General features: G+C 43.1%; 1 pseudogene; it reads left to right on the plus strand.

The window, feature by feature from the left end:
* The first annotated feature begins 5,338 nt into the window (after positions 1 to 5,338).
* LOC129463035 (trafficking protein particle complex subunit 6A-like) lies at positions 5,339 to 5,783 on the plus strand (annotated as a pseudogene).
* The last annotated feature ends 6,890 nt before the right edge of the window (positions 5,784 to 12,673 follow it).

Here is a 12,673-nt window from a genome sequence, read left to right on the forward strand (position 1 = left end):
CTCCCGTGCTTTCCTGAGCTTGCATTATTAGTTCTATTTCCAACCACAGTTTCTTCGCAGCCACTGTTTCATGGATCAGGTGGATGTTTTCGTTAAATGAGAAAGCATAACCCATAAATCCACTAAACTGGGCTCACATCAGCTACAAGTGGTCAAAATGCACTGAGGGGCTACAGGAGAGTGCCGCCCACCCCCCTCTGAGTTGAGGCCTCTCCAACAGCACACCTGACACAGGCACCATGGCCCTCAGTTGTACTAGATAATACGAGGATCATATTCTGTACTAGACAATATGAGGATCACATTCTGTACAACTCACAGGCTTGAGTGCCAGGAGTCAAAACAAACACTGAATATTAGCAAAGCAAATTAGTAAAGCAGAATATTAGCAAAGCAGAATTTATATTTTTAGATAAAATAAATATAAATAGATATTTTAATATCTTCTTACCATACTCCAAAGAAGTGTTGGGGGCCCCACGCTCACACCCCACTTTGGAGAACTCTGGTGAAGAGTAGGAACGGAGGCAAACATTTCAAAAGCTTCACATAAACTTTTACATAATCCCATCAACTACTCCATGGGGTAGATCAAGACAGTCTCACTGAAAACGAAGGTTCATAGAAGGAAAGAAAATTGCCACATTCTCATAATTAACCAGGGCACAATTAAAATCCCAAATGTCCCTGCCTAACCCTGCATCCCGGGTCCCATCTCACAGGAGGTCCCTGCCAGGTGGGTCGGCCCAGGAAGACTTTGCCAGTGAGGAAGCCCCGAACTGGGTAAATTGCAGGGCAGAGGGCAGGAGCAGACAGAAAGCAATAGGAAGGAGGAGTTGCTGGCTTGGGGAAATGAAGAGTTTGTGGAGATGAAGGGGAAGTCCGTGTTTGAGCTACCAGCGAGCCTGCAGGAGGAAGTGCCCAGCACACAGCAAGAAACCAGCAGTCAGGTCAGGTATGCAGATATGGAAGTAGGAGTCTTCTGGGTGGAATTAAAACCAAAGACATATAAGAGAAACATAGGCCGGGCACAGTGGCTCACTCCTGTAATCCCAGCACTTTGGGAGGCTGAGGTGGGAGGATCACAAGGTCAGGAGTTCGAGACCAGCCTGGCCAACATGGTAAAACCCCATCTCTACTAAAAAAAAATACAAAAATGGCTGGGTACGGTGGCTCACGCCTGTAATCCCAGCACTTTGGGAGGCCGAGGCGGGCGGATTGCCTGAGCTCAGGAGTTCATGACCAGCCTGGGCAACACAGTGAAACTCCGTCTCTACTAAAATACAAAAAATTAGCTGGGCATGGCAGTGTGCGCCTGTAGTCCCAGCTACTTGGGAAGCTGAGGCAGAAGAATTGCTTGAACCCGGGAGGCGGAGGTTTCAGTGAGCTGAGATCGTGCCACTGCACTCCAGCCTGGGTGACAGAGCGAGACTCCATCTCAGAAAAAACAAAAACAAAAATTAGCCAGGCATGGTGGTGCACGCCTGTGATCCTAGCTACTTGAGAGGCTGAGGTAGGAGAATTGCTTGAACCTGGGAGGCGGAGGTTGCAGTGAGCCGAGATCATGCCACTGCACTCTAGCCTGGGCGACAGAGCAAGACTCTGTCTCAAAAAAAAAAAAAGAAAGAAAAAAAAAGAGAGAGAAACATGAAGAGAGGAGGGAGATGGAGGGAGCCAACAAAGACATGTTTATGTGTAACATGGAGTCACCCGCAGGTGCAGTAAATCCTCGGTCAAACCAAAACTAAATAGGTCACGCATCAACACATACATAACTGCAACAGAATTAGCCACAAAAAATGCATAAACCTAATTATTTATTCAGGCACCCCACACAAATCTTATCATTGCTGAATTTTTATCACATGCCTAAAAAAATGAAATATTCAGTAGTGAAAGGTGAGCAGTAGCAGAATGATTACCTATAACAGCACTAAATTAAACAAAATTCTAACAAACAATAGCAGCAATTGAAACTCTGAATGATTAGTCATTTTAGGAACACAGACCTTTGCAGATTGAAATTTTTCACAACACAAGGAGAGCCTGTTTTTTTTCTCAACTAAGCAGCAAAACCCATGGAGTTTCTGCTTCTCCGGTGAGAGGATGCTGACCTAGCAGCTGATCCAACAGAACTGAACTGAGGGAGCCATTTACCCACTGCAGAAGGATGCGTTGGCTTTCTCAGGTCATGTGACCACTCCTAACCAGAGACACTGGACAAATTCAGAGTTTTAGAAGACATGGAGTTTGGGCTTTAAATTTGCAGAGACTTTCAGGAGATTTTGGAGGGCCATCCTAGCGGACTCAGGGGATGTTCTGAATTTTTTGGAACTTACCTTTGTTTATTATCCCAACTCTCAACTGGGGTCAGAGCAAATATGAGTTGAAGGTACCCAGCTCTTTTCCTATTGTGATGCCTGAAATGCCGCTACTTTAGAGTCTCCTTTTGGCTCTGGAGATTTGCTTGTTGAAATGTTGCACCTTAATTACATATTACTGTTCATCTGAACTTAGTGAGAGGAAGATCTGGTGGAAAGAATTCCTATGGGACATCAACATTAGACAGCCACCCAAAAGTGGTAAACGAAAGAGAGATAGCAAGATGAATCCTGAAGGGAAAGCTAAGAGGGCCTCATAGCAAACTTTCCTACTTACAGTTTTCCTTGATTCTGGATAATCACTCTAGCTAATGGATTCACCTCTAGCTTATACCTGTTCCAAACTATCACTTCTTAGTAGATCAGATAGACTCTTGGTAAAGACTCAAATGGGGGGAGGTGCCGGCAGGGCTGGAGAAGGCAGTAGTTCTTGCAGCAGAGCTGAAAATAACGCAGTCTCACTAAGCCAGGGGAGACCTCACAGACAGCCAACAACACTTGTATCTGTGTTGGCTTCTGTGGCTTCCTTTTAAATGTAATAATGGATTAGCCCTTCTCCCTTCTGTCTCTCTTCCTGATTCTGAGCATCTGATGAAGAAATGAACATGGCTAGGAACTGACTGGCCTTGTGCTAAGTCTTGAGGTATCTAAGGGATCTTTGAGGGACAGAACCCACTTCCACCAATGGTGGCTTTTGAGAGGTTTGGTTCAGTTACCAGGTATTTAGGAGAATCTCACTGAAACCAGGAATTCTGTGTCATACAGTACACTGTTGTAAATGCTCTGTAATTTGTTGGAAATTGTGTCAGCACTGAAAGTTAATTGCCAGATGTTTGGATAGTAAATACAGATACTGCTGAATAACACAAATACTTGCTTCCTCAAATATGTTTGATTTGGTGAAATGCATGTGCTGGTCTCTAAATAACCTAGAAAACTAGATGATGTATGGTAAAATTTAACAACCAATGAAAGGAGACATAATAAGTAAGTACTCTTGAAGAATCATAATCAAAATTCCTTTTGTTATCTAGTCAAACGAAAGAAGAAATCCTAGATTCTGGTTGCTACTTTCAAAGATTTATTATGAACTCACAGGAGGCCACTTGCTACTGTGGAAAGGACATTAGCTTGGTGTTAAATCAGATACCAAATCCCTGCTCTGTGACATACTGACTGTGTGACTTTGGGCAAGTTATTTAACTTCTCTGGACATCAGTTTTCATCTAAAGAACGGGTTGTTGAGAAGACTGAATAGAAAATGTAATTGAGGTACCTAACAGTGACCTCACCTAGTAGGTACTTGCTACAGACTGAATGTTGGTATCCACCTCCCAAATTCATATCTTGCAGCTCTAATCTCCAATGTAGTGGTATTTGGAAGTAAGGCCTTTGGAAGATAATTAAGTTATGAGGGTGGAGCCCATGTGAATGGAATTAGTGACCTTATAAGAAGAGATCTGAGATTTATGTTCTCTCTCTGTCGGGTGAGGACACAGCAAAAAGACAGCTGTCCGCACATCAGGCCAGGAACTGAATCTGTCCACACCTTAATCCTGAACTTCCTAGCCTCCAGAACTGTAAGAAATAAATTTCTGTTGTTTAACACCCAGTCTATGATATGTTTGCTATGGCTGTCTGAACTAAGTACTGTATAATAATAGTGCAGTAGGACAATATTTTTTGAAGTCTTAACTGATATTTTTTTCCAAGTATTCTCTTACCATTTGACTTTTGGTCCCAGTCAGTCATGCAGATCATTATGTAAGGAGTATGAGAGCAGAAGGCAGAGAAAAGAGGTATGACTCCTCAGCTTTTGAATTTCAAAGGCCGAGGCTTTGAAGGAAGGGAATGAACAGATAAGAGATTTGGGTGGTTATAGGATAAATAAGGAAGAGTTACCCTCACCTCAGACCAAAAAGATTCCCTGAGGTAGGGGAAGGAGACTACCATTGAATGCTGGAGTTCTGTGGGGCTGAGAAAAGAAAAGGGAGTGTAGAAACTCTGTATAAGGAGCAGTGAGGTCCCCTGGACACTCTCACTGCCTCCCATGCCAGGCTAGGCAACCTCTGCTCCCGAACACTGGCAAAAAGGGAAAGGTCTATTAATCTCTTCAGGGTTGGAACATAAAAGGTTTAGGCAGGGCAGGTACAGGTACACAAAGGTATGGGTAAGGGACTACTGGGAAATGAGGATTTAATGAAAGTTGGAGTTTCAAATGAGTCTTCCAACTTCTTTCCCCTCTGGCAATCAAAACATTGACAGCCAGACATATACTCCCAGGGATAAAATCAGAGGGTACCTTTCTGTGGAAACTGACCAAGTGAAGAAAAACACCTACAGGCACTGACATTTGCTCAAAAAAAAAAAAAAATAAAAAGTTCGTTTGCTGGCTTCTCCCTCTACAGTGAATCCCACCAGTCAATCAGTTCTTTCCTCCCCTCTCTGACAAACACCTAGAACTTCTGATCAGCTTTTTGAGTACTTGTGTCTTGGCTGTCCAAGAATTATCAGACATTTGAGGAGAACCACTAACAGGAAGACAAACAGCAAAACAAAGAAATAGAATTAAAGGATCTTAGAGAAAACAGATAACACAAGGCATATTTATTAATTTAAAAAAAATTGGCTACCTATTGTGGCTCACACTCATAATTCTAGCACTTTGGGAGACTAAGGTGAAAGGATTGCTTGAGCTCAGGAGTTCAAGACTGGCCTGGGCAACACAGTGAGACTCCATCTCTACAAAAATTTAAAAAAAAATTTCCACCAGTCATGATGGCGCATACCTGTAGTCTCAGCTACTTGGGAGGCTGAGGTGGGAGGATTGCTTGAGCACAGGGGGTTGAGGCTGCAGTGAGCTGTGATTATGCCACTGCACTCCAGCCTAAGTGACAAGGCAAGATCCTATCTCAAAAATATATAAAAATTTCAAATTAGGGGCATGAGGCTGACACATGGTGGATGCTGTGCTGTTCGAATTTCTACACATGGAGATGGTAGCAGAGCTGTGGGATCACAAACCCAACCCTGTCCCTGGGGGGACAGAAGATAAGCCTGTTGATCCTGGAGAGCATGGATTTCTGTGTGAGCCAGGTTCTAGGTGAGAGACTGCCCCTGGAGATGCTCGTGTCAGGGAGGAGCTGGGTGTCCTCAAGTTCATATGCAAAAATCTGTGGGTGGCTGTGTTCCAATAGATGGACAGCTTGTGCACCAATCACCAAGGGACCTACTTTTTGCAGGACAACAGCTTCCACTCCTCATCCCGATTATCTTGGGCCTGGATTCACTTGTGGCCTCCTGCCTGGCACCCTCAGTACCCTGGGTATGGAGAGTTTGGTCACTGCCTCCGTGGCAACCCTGACCACCTGTAAGTTCACAGTGATAATCTGGAAATCCTGAGGACCCCAGTTCTCCACCCCAGCTGAGCCTCACAGTTGCTTCTGGCCCTCAACCCCTCTGGAGACAGAAGATCCCTTTGCCCAGGGACCCCGGGCCTGCTGCTTTTGGGGGTGGTCTTGGGGCTGGTCCTGGGGATCCCAGCCTCTAGGGGTCACATGTGTTCAGGAAGTGAGTATCAAAGAGAGGTGGGAGCACCATGGGAAGCAAAGAGATGCCAGCTGGAGTTGGGACTGGAGTGGAGGATTCCCACATTGGGCACATTACTCTGCATGGCGGATGCTCACTAAAGGTTCTACGTATGGAAAAAAAATTTCAAAACATTATTATACATATCCTCAGAGAAGCAAGAAATATAATTCATCCATAAAACAAGAACATAATTTTGTGGAAAAAGAACACCTGAAAACAAGAAATAGCTCTAGGAAATTTAAAATATGATTGCCAAATAGAAAAGACATTAATTAACAAATTAGAAAATAGGCGTGGCAAGGTGCCTCAGGCCTGTAATCCCAGCATTTTGGGAGGCTGCGGCAGTTGGATCAGCTGATGTCAGGAGTTCAAGACCAGCCTGGCCAACATAGTGAAGGTGGGAGGACTGCATGAGCCCAGGGGGTTGAGGCTGCAGTGAGCTGTGATTATGCCACTGCACTCCAGCCTAAATGACCAGGCAAGATCCTGTCTTAAAAATATAAAAATTTCAAATTAGGGGCTTGAGGCTGACACATGGTGGATGCAGTGCTATTCGAGTTTCTACACATCTCCACTAAAACTACAAAAATTAGCTGGGCATGGCAGCAGGCACCTGTAATCCCAGTTGTTCAGGAGGCTGAAACAGAAGAATCACTTGCACCCAGGAGGCAGAGGTTGCAATGAGCCAAAATCGCACCATTGCACTCCAGCCTGGGTGACAGAGTGAGATTCCATCTCAAAAGAAAGAAAGAAAGAAAGAAAAGAAAGAAAGAAAGAAAGAAAGAAAGAAAGAAAGAAAGAAAGAAAGAAAGAAAGAAAGAGAAAGAAAGAAAGAGAGAGAGAGAGAAAGAGAGAGAAAGAGAGGGAGGAAGAAAGGAAGGAAGGAAGGAAGGGAGGGAGGGAGGAAGGAAGGAAAAGCTTAACCCATTTTCCAGCTATAATGAGAAATATGAAAAAAAGATAAGAAAATTAGAGGGTTAATCCAAGAGGTCTACAATCCAACTAATAGAAATCCAGAAAAGGGAAGAAACTAAAGGGAAGAATTTATTAAAGGAATAGCAATATTTAACAGAATTAAAATAGCTCACAAATTAGCCAGGTGCAGTGGTGCACATCTGTAGTCCCAGCTACTTGGTAGGCTGAGGCAGGGATTGCTGGAACCTGGGAGTTTGAGATTACATTGAGTTATGATCATACCACTGCACTCCAGCCTGGGCAACAGAACCTGTCTCTAAATAAATAAATAGCCAGATACGGTGGCTCATGCCTGTAATCCCAGCACTTGGGGAGGCCAAGGCAGGTGGATCACGAGGTCAAGAGATCGAGACCATCCTGGCCAACATGGTGAAACCTCGTCCCACTGAAAATACAAAAATTACCCAGGTGTGGTGGTGGGTGCATGTACTCCCAGCTACTCAGGAGGCTGAGGCAGGAGAATCACTTGAACCCGGGAGGCAGAGGTTGCAGAGAGCCAAGATGGCGCCACTGCACTCAAGCCTGGCGACAGAGCAAGACTCCATCTCAAAAAAAAAAAAAAAAGAAAAGAAAGAAACAAAATAAAATAAAATAGTTTACAGGCCAGGCGCAGTGGCTCACGCTTGTAATCCCAGCACTTTGGGAGGCCGAGGCGGGCGGATCATGAGGTCAGGAGATCGAGACCACGGTGAAACCCCATCTCTACTAAAAAATACAAAAAATTAGCCGGGCGTGGTGGCGGGCGCCTGTAGTCCCAGCTACTCGGAGAGGCTGAGGCAGGAGAATGGTGTGAACCTGGGAGGCGGAGCTTGCAGTGAGCCGAGATTTCGCCACTGCACTTCCAGCCTGGGCGACAGAGCAAGACTCCATCTCAAAAAAAAAAAAAAAAACCTTTTGATCATTAAGGATAACCAGAGTTAACAGTTAACAGTCAAACAACAAAGTGGGAATAAATTATTTGTGGCCACATCAAAATAAAGGGCTACTTTCCCTAAAATATAAAGAGCTCCTATAAACAATAAGAAAAAGATTAACAACCTAACAGAAAAATTGGCAAAAGTTTACATAAAAGGAATTTTAAATGGTTCTTAAGATATGAAAAGGTGACCAGCTGTACTCACGAGAGAAATACAAATTAAATCTCACAGACACCTTTTTCACCTGTAAGATTAACAAATATAAAAATATATAATGTCTGTATTGGCAAGAATATGCAGAAATAAGCACTCTCATACAACAATGGTAGGAGTGATATTGGTATAATCTCAGTGGTGGGCAATTTGGCCAAACCTATAAAAAATACAAATGCATATATTTTTTAGCAGAAACTTTACCAAAATTTTTTCCTATAGATATATTCACACATGTGAAATCACTTATGTATAAGATTATTCTCTGAAGCATTGTTTTCATGGATAAAGATTTAAAACAACCCAAATAGTAGAAGACACGTTAGATACATTATATCTATAAACTGGCATAATATACAAGAACAAAAAAGAATAAGGTTTATGTACTTAGTTTGTGAACTAAAATGGAAAACATTTTAGTTTAAAAAACGAGGCCAGTCGCAGTGGCTCATACCTATAATCCCAGCACTTTGGGAAGCTAAGGTGGGTGGATCACCTGAGGTCGGGGGTTCAAGACAAGCCTGATCAACATGGAGAAACCCTGTCTCTACTAAAAATACAAAATTAGCGGGACATGGTGGTGCATGCCTGTAATCCCAGCTACTCAGGAGGCTGAGGCAGGAGAATCGCTTGAGCCCGGGAGGCAGAGATTGCAGTGAACAGAGATCGTGCCATTGTACTCCAGCCTGGGCAACAGAGTGAGACTCCTTCTCAAAAAAGTAAATAAATAAAAAAATGACAAAACAAAATAACAAAAAACTGCTAGTTACAATAGAAATAAAATGCATGAAACACTTAGAAATTAGCTAAATGAGTAATATGCAAATTAAATAAGAAAAACTGTAAAACATCAAGGAACACTGAAGAAAATATAAGTGATGGCCAGGCGCGGTGGCTCACGCCTATAATCCCAGCACTTTGGGAGGCCGAGGCAGGTGGATCACGAGGTCAAGAGATTGAGATCATCCTGGCTAACACGGTGAAACCCCGTCTCCACTAAAAATACAAAAAATTAGCCGGGCATGGTGGTGGGCGCCTGTATTCCCAGCTACTCGGGACGCTGAGGCAAGAGAATGGCGTGAACCCGGGAGGCGGAGCTTGCAGTGAGCCGAGATTGCGCCACTGCACTCCAGCCTGGGTGACAAGGCGAGATTCCGTCTCAAAAAAAAAAAGAAAAAAGAAAATATAAGTGAAGAGAAATGCCTTGCTCACAACGACATAGTGCATGGCTATTTTTGTCGCACTTGTCATTGTTGCTGTCATTTCACCACTGCCCCAACATCCTGGCTACAGATTTCCCTTCTCTGGGTTCCCCACCATGTGCAGGCTTGTAGCGACTGTCACTCAAAGCGTCCTCCAGGCAAGGAGTAGATGAGCTACCCAAAGGAGGACCATTGAATTCTTTTTCAGAATCTGAAATTCGAACAAAATACCTGAAAGCTGGAAAGTTGGAGGAGCTAAGAACGTAAGTGGAGTTGAGTTCAGCTGCTTTGAGTCCAACAGCTGCTTTAATTTTCCCATTCCCACATCTAATTCTTCAGCTTTTCTTCACATATGTGAGCGACTCCAAATCCTTTCAGAAAATCCTTTCTTTCAACTTTTCCTTTAAATCAGCTGTCTTAGTTCAGGCTGCTACAAGAAGTAACCATAGACTGGGTGGCTTAAACAACAGAAATTCATTTCTCACAGTTCTCGAGCTGGGAGTCCCAGGTCAAGGTGCCTGGCAGATTCCTTGCCTGATGAGAACACTAGTCATCTCTCAAAGGCCCCACCTCCTCATGCCATCATATTGGGGTTTAGGATTCAACATATGAATGAATTTGAGGGAAACACAAACATTCAGTCCATAGCATCAGCCAAAATCTTTCTGATTTTTTCAGCTAAAGAACTGTGACCAAATGAAATAGAAAGACATGGTATTATAAAGAGGTCAATTATCTCTAAATTAATCTATAATTCAATGCAATACAAATAAAAATCATAACAGAAATGGAAGAAAATGGTGTTAAAGTTCATCCTGCAAAGTGGTACTCAACTTTGATTACACATTTAGAATCATCTGGGGAGCTATTAAAACTCTGTTCCCATACTGCACCCCTAGCAATTAAACTGGGACCTCTGGGAGTGGGGTGAGGGTATCAGCATTCATTAACGTTCCCTGAGAGATTCCAGTGTGCAGCCAAGGTTGAGAACTACTGCGCTGGAAGAATAAACATGTGAAAACAATGGGAAATTTTAGGAAGGAAAGAAAAATGAACAGATTTGCCCTATCAGGCATTGAAACAGATTATAAAGCTACAGTAAGTAAAGCAGTGTAGTACTAGCACAAGAAATGACAGACAAATCAATAGAACAAAATATACACTTCAAAAAAATGGCCAGTCAGAGTGGCTGTAATCCCAGCACTTTGGGAGGGTGAGATGGGCAGATCACCTGAGGTCAGGAGTTCAAGACCAGCCTGGCTAACTTGGTGAAACCCCATCTCTACTAAAAATACAAAAATTAGCCAGGCATGGTGGTGGGTGCCTGTAATCCCAGCTACTCAGAAGGCTGAGGCAGGAGAATCACTTGAACCTGAGAGGCAGGGGTTGCAGTGAGCCGAAGTCACACCGTTGCACTCCAGCCTGGGTGACAAGAGTGACATTCTGTCTCAAAAAAAAAAAAAAAAAAAAATATATATATATATATATATATATATATTCCAAAAAAGAGTCAAGTATGTACAATTTAAACATAATAAAGGTAGCATTTCAAATCAGTGGAGAAAATATGGACTCAGTAAATAATGTTGTGACAACTAGCTAAGCATGTGGAAAAATAAAGCCATTAAGATAAATTCTGGATGAATCAGATGTTAAAATAAGAAAATTAAAACTACAAAAGCATGTTGCTTTTGCCTGCATGGTATATCTTCATCCTTCTTTTGGTAATAGTACCCCAGTTTTCCTTGGGAAACCACTTATTTGCAATTTTCAATTCATTTAATTAGAGATTGAGGTAAAAAGATCAAAAGATATTAACCCTTATTAGAAACTAAAGAATACAATAAAAACAATGAAGTATCAGTTGTTGCCCATTTTCTTGGCAAAAAAAATTAATTGATAATACCTGCTCTTGTTGGGGGAGGGTTGCGTGTGAGGATCAGAAACCCTCAAAGTAGGCGGGGTGCAGTGGCCCACGCCTGTAATCCCAACCCTTTGGAGGCTGAGGCAGGCAGATTGCATAAGGTCAGGAGTTCAAGACCAGCCTGGCCAATATGGTGAAACCCTCTCTCTACTGAAAACACAAAAAAATAATTAGCCAGGCATGGTGGCACGCACCTGTAGTCCCAGCTACTCAGAAGGCTGAGGCATGAGGATCCATTGAGCCCGGGAGGCAGAGATTGCAGTGAGCTGAGATCGCACCACTGCACTTCAGCCTGCATGACAGAGCAAGACTCTGTCTCAAAAAACAAAAAGAAAGAAAGAAAGCAAGAAAGAAACCCTCAAAGTATAAATGGCAATAAATATTGTAAATGCATATCCTTCAATCCAGCAATTCAACTTTTAGTAACATAATACAAGCTGACAATAAGCCACAATCACAAAGATGTACGGGCAAGGATTTTATTCATCATAGCTTTGTTTTCACAGTAAAAAGCTAAAAACAAGCTAAATGTCTCTCAAGAAGATAAAATATATCTGTATTTGTGTTGACATTAAAGATTTTCATGGCTCTTTACACTCATTAGGACGGCTATTATTTTAAAAAAATTAAGTGTTGGTGAGGATGTGGAAAACTGGAACCCCTGTGCACTGTTAATGGGAAAGTAAATGGTGCAGTTTCTGTGGAAAACAGTATGGCAGTTCCCTAAAAAAGTAAACATTGTGCCGGGCGCGGTGGCTCATGCCTGTAATCCCAGGCCGAGGATTTGGGAGGCCGAGGTGGGCGGATCATGAGGTCAGGAGCTTGAGACCAGCCTAGCCAACATGGTGAACCCCCTCTCAACTAAAAATACAAAAATTAGCTGGGCGTGGTGGCAGGCACCTGTAATCCCAGCTACTTGGGAGACTGAGGCAGGAGAATTGGTTGAACTCAGGAGGTGGAGGTTGCAGTGAGCCGAGATCGTGCCACTGCACTCCAGCCTGGGTGACAGAGAAAGCCTCCGTCACAAAAAATAAAATAAAATGAACATTGAATTTTGTTTGTTTGTTTGTTTTTTGTTTTTTGTTTTTTTTTTGAGACAAAGTCTTGCACTGTTGCCCAGGCTGGAGTGCAGTGAGGCGATCTCAGCTCACTGTAACCTCCGCCTCCCAGTTTCAAGTGATTCTCGTGCTTCAGTAGCTGGGATAACAGGCACCCGCCATCACACCCGGCTAATTTTTTGTATTTTTAGTAGACGGGGATTCACTATGTTGGCCAGGCTGGTCTCAAATGCCTGACCTCATGATCCACCCACCTCGGCCTCCCAAAGTGCTGGGATTACAGGCGTGAGCCACCGTGCTCGGCCTAAACATTGAATTATTAAATGATCCAGCAATTCCACATCTGAGTATAGACCCAAAATTCACAGGAGGGACTAGAACAGATAGTTGTATACCCATGTTAACAGCAGCA

Source organism: Symphalangus syndactylus, chromosome 2 (genome assembly GCF_028878055.3).
Source record: "Symphalangus syndactylus isolate Jambi chromosome 2, NHGRI_mSymSyn1-v2.1_pri, whole genome shotgun sequence".
Lineage (NCBI taxonomy): Eukaryota > Metazoa > Chordata > Mammalia > Primates > Hylobatidae > Symphalangus > Symphalangus syndactylus.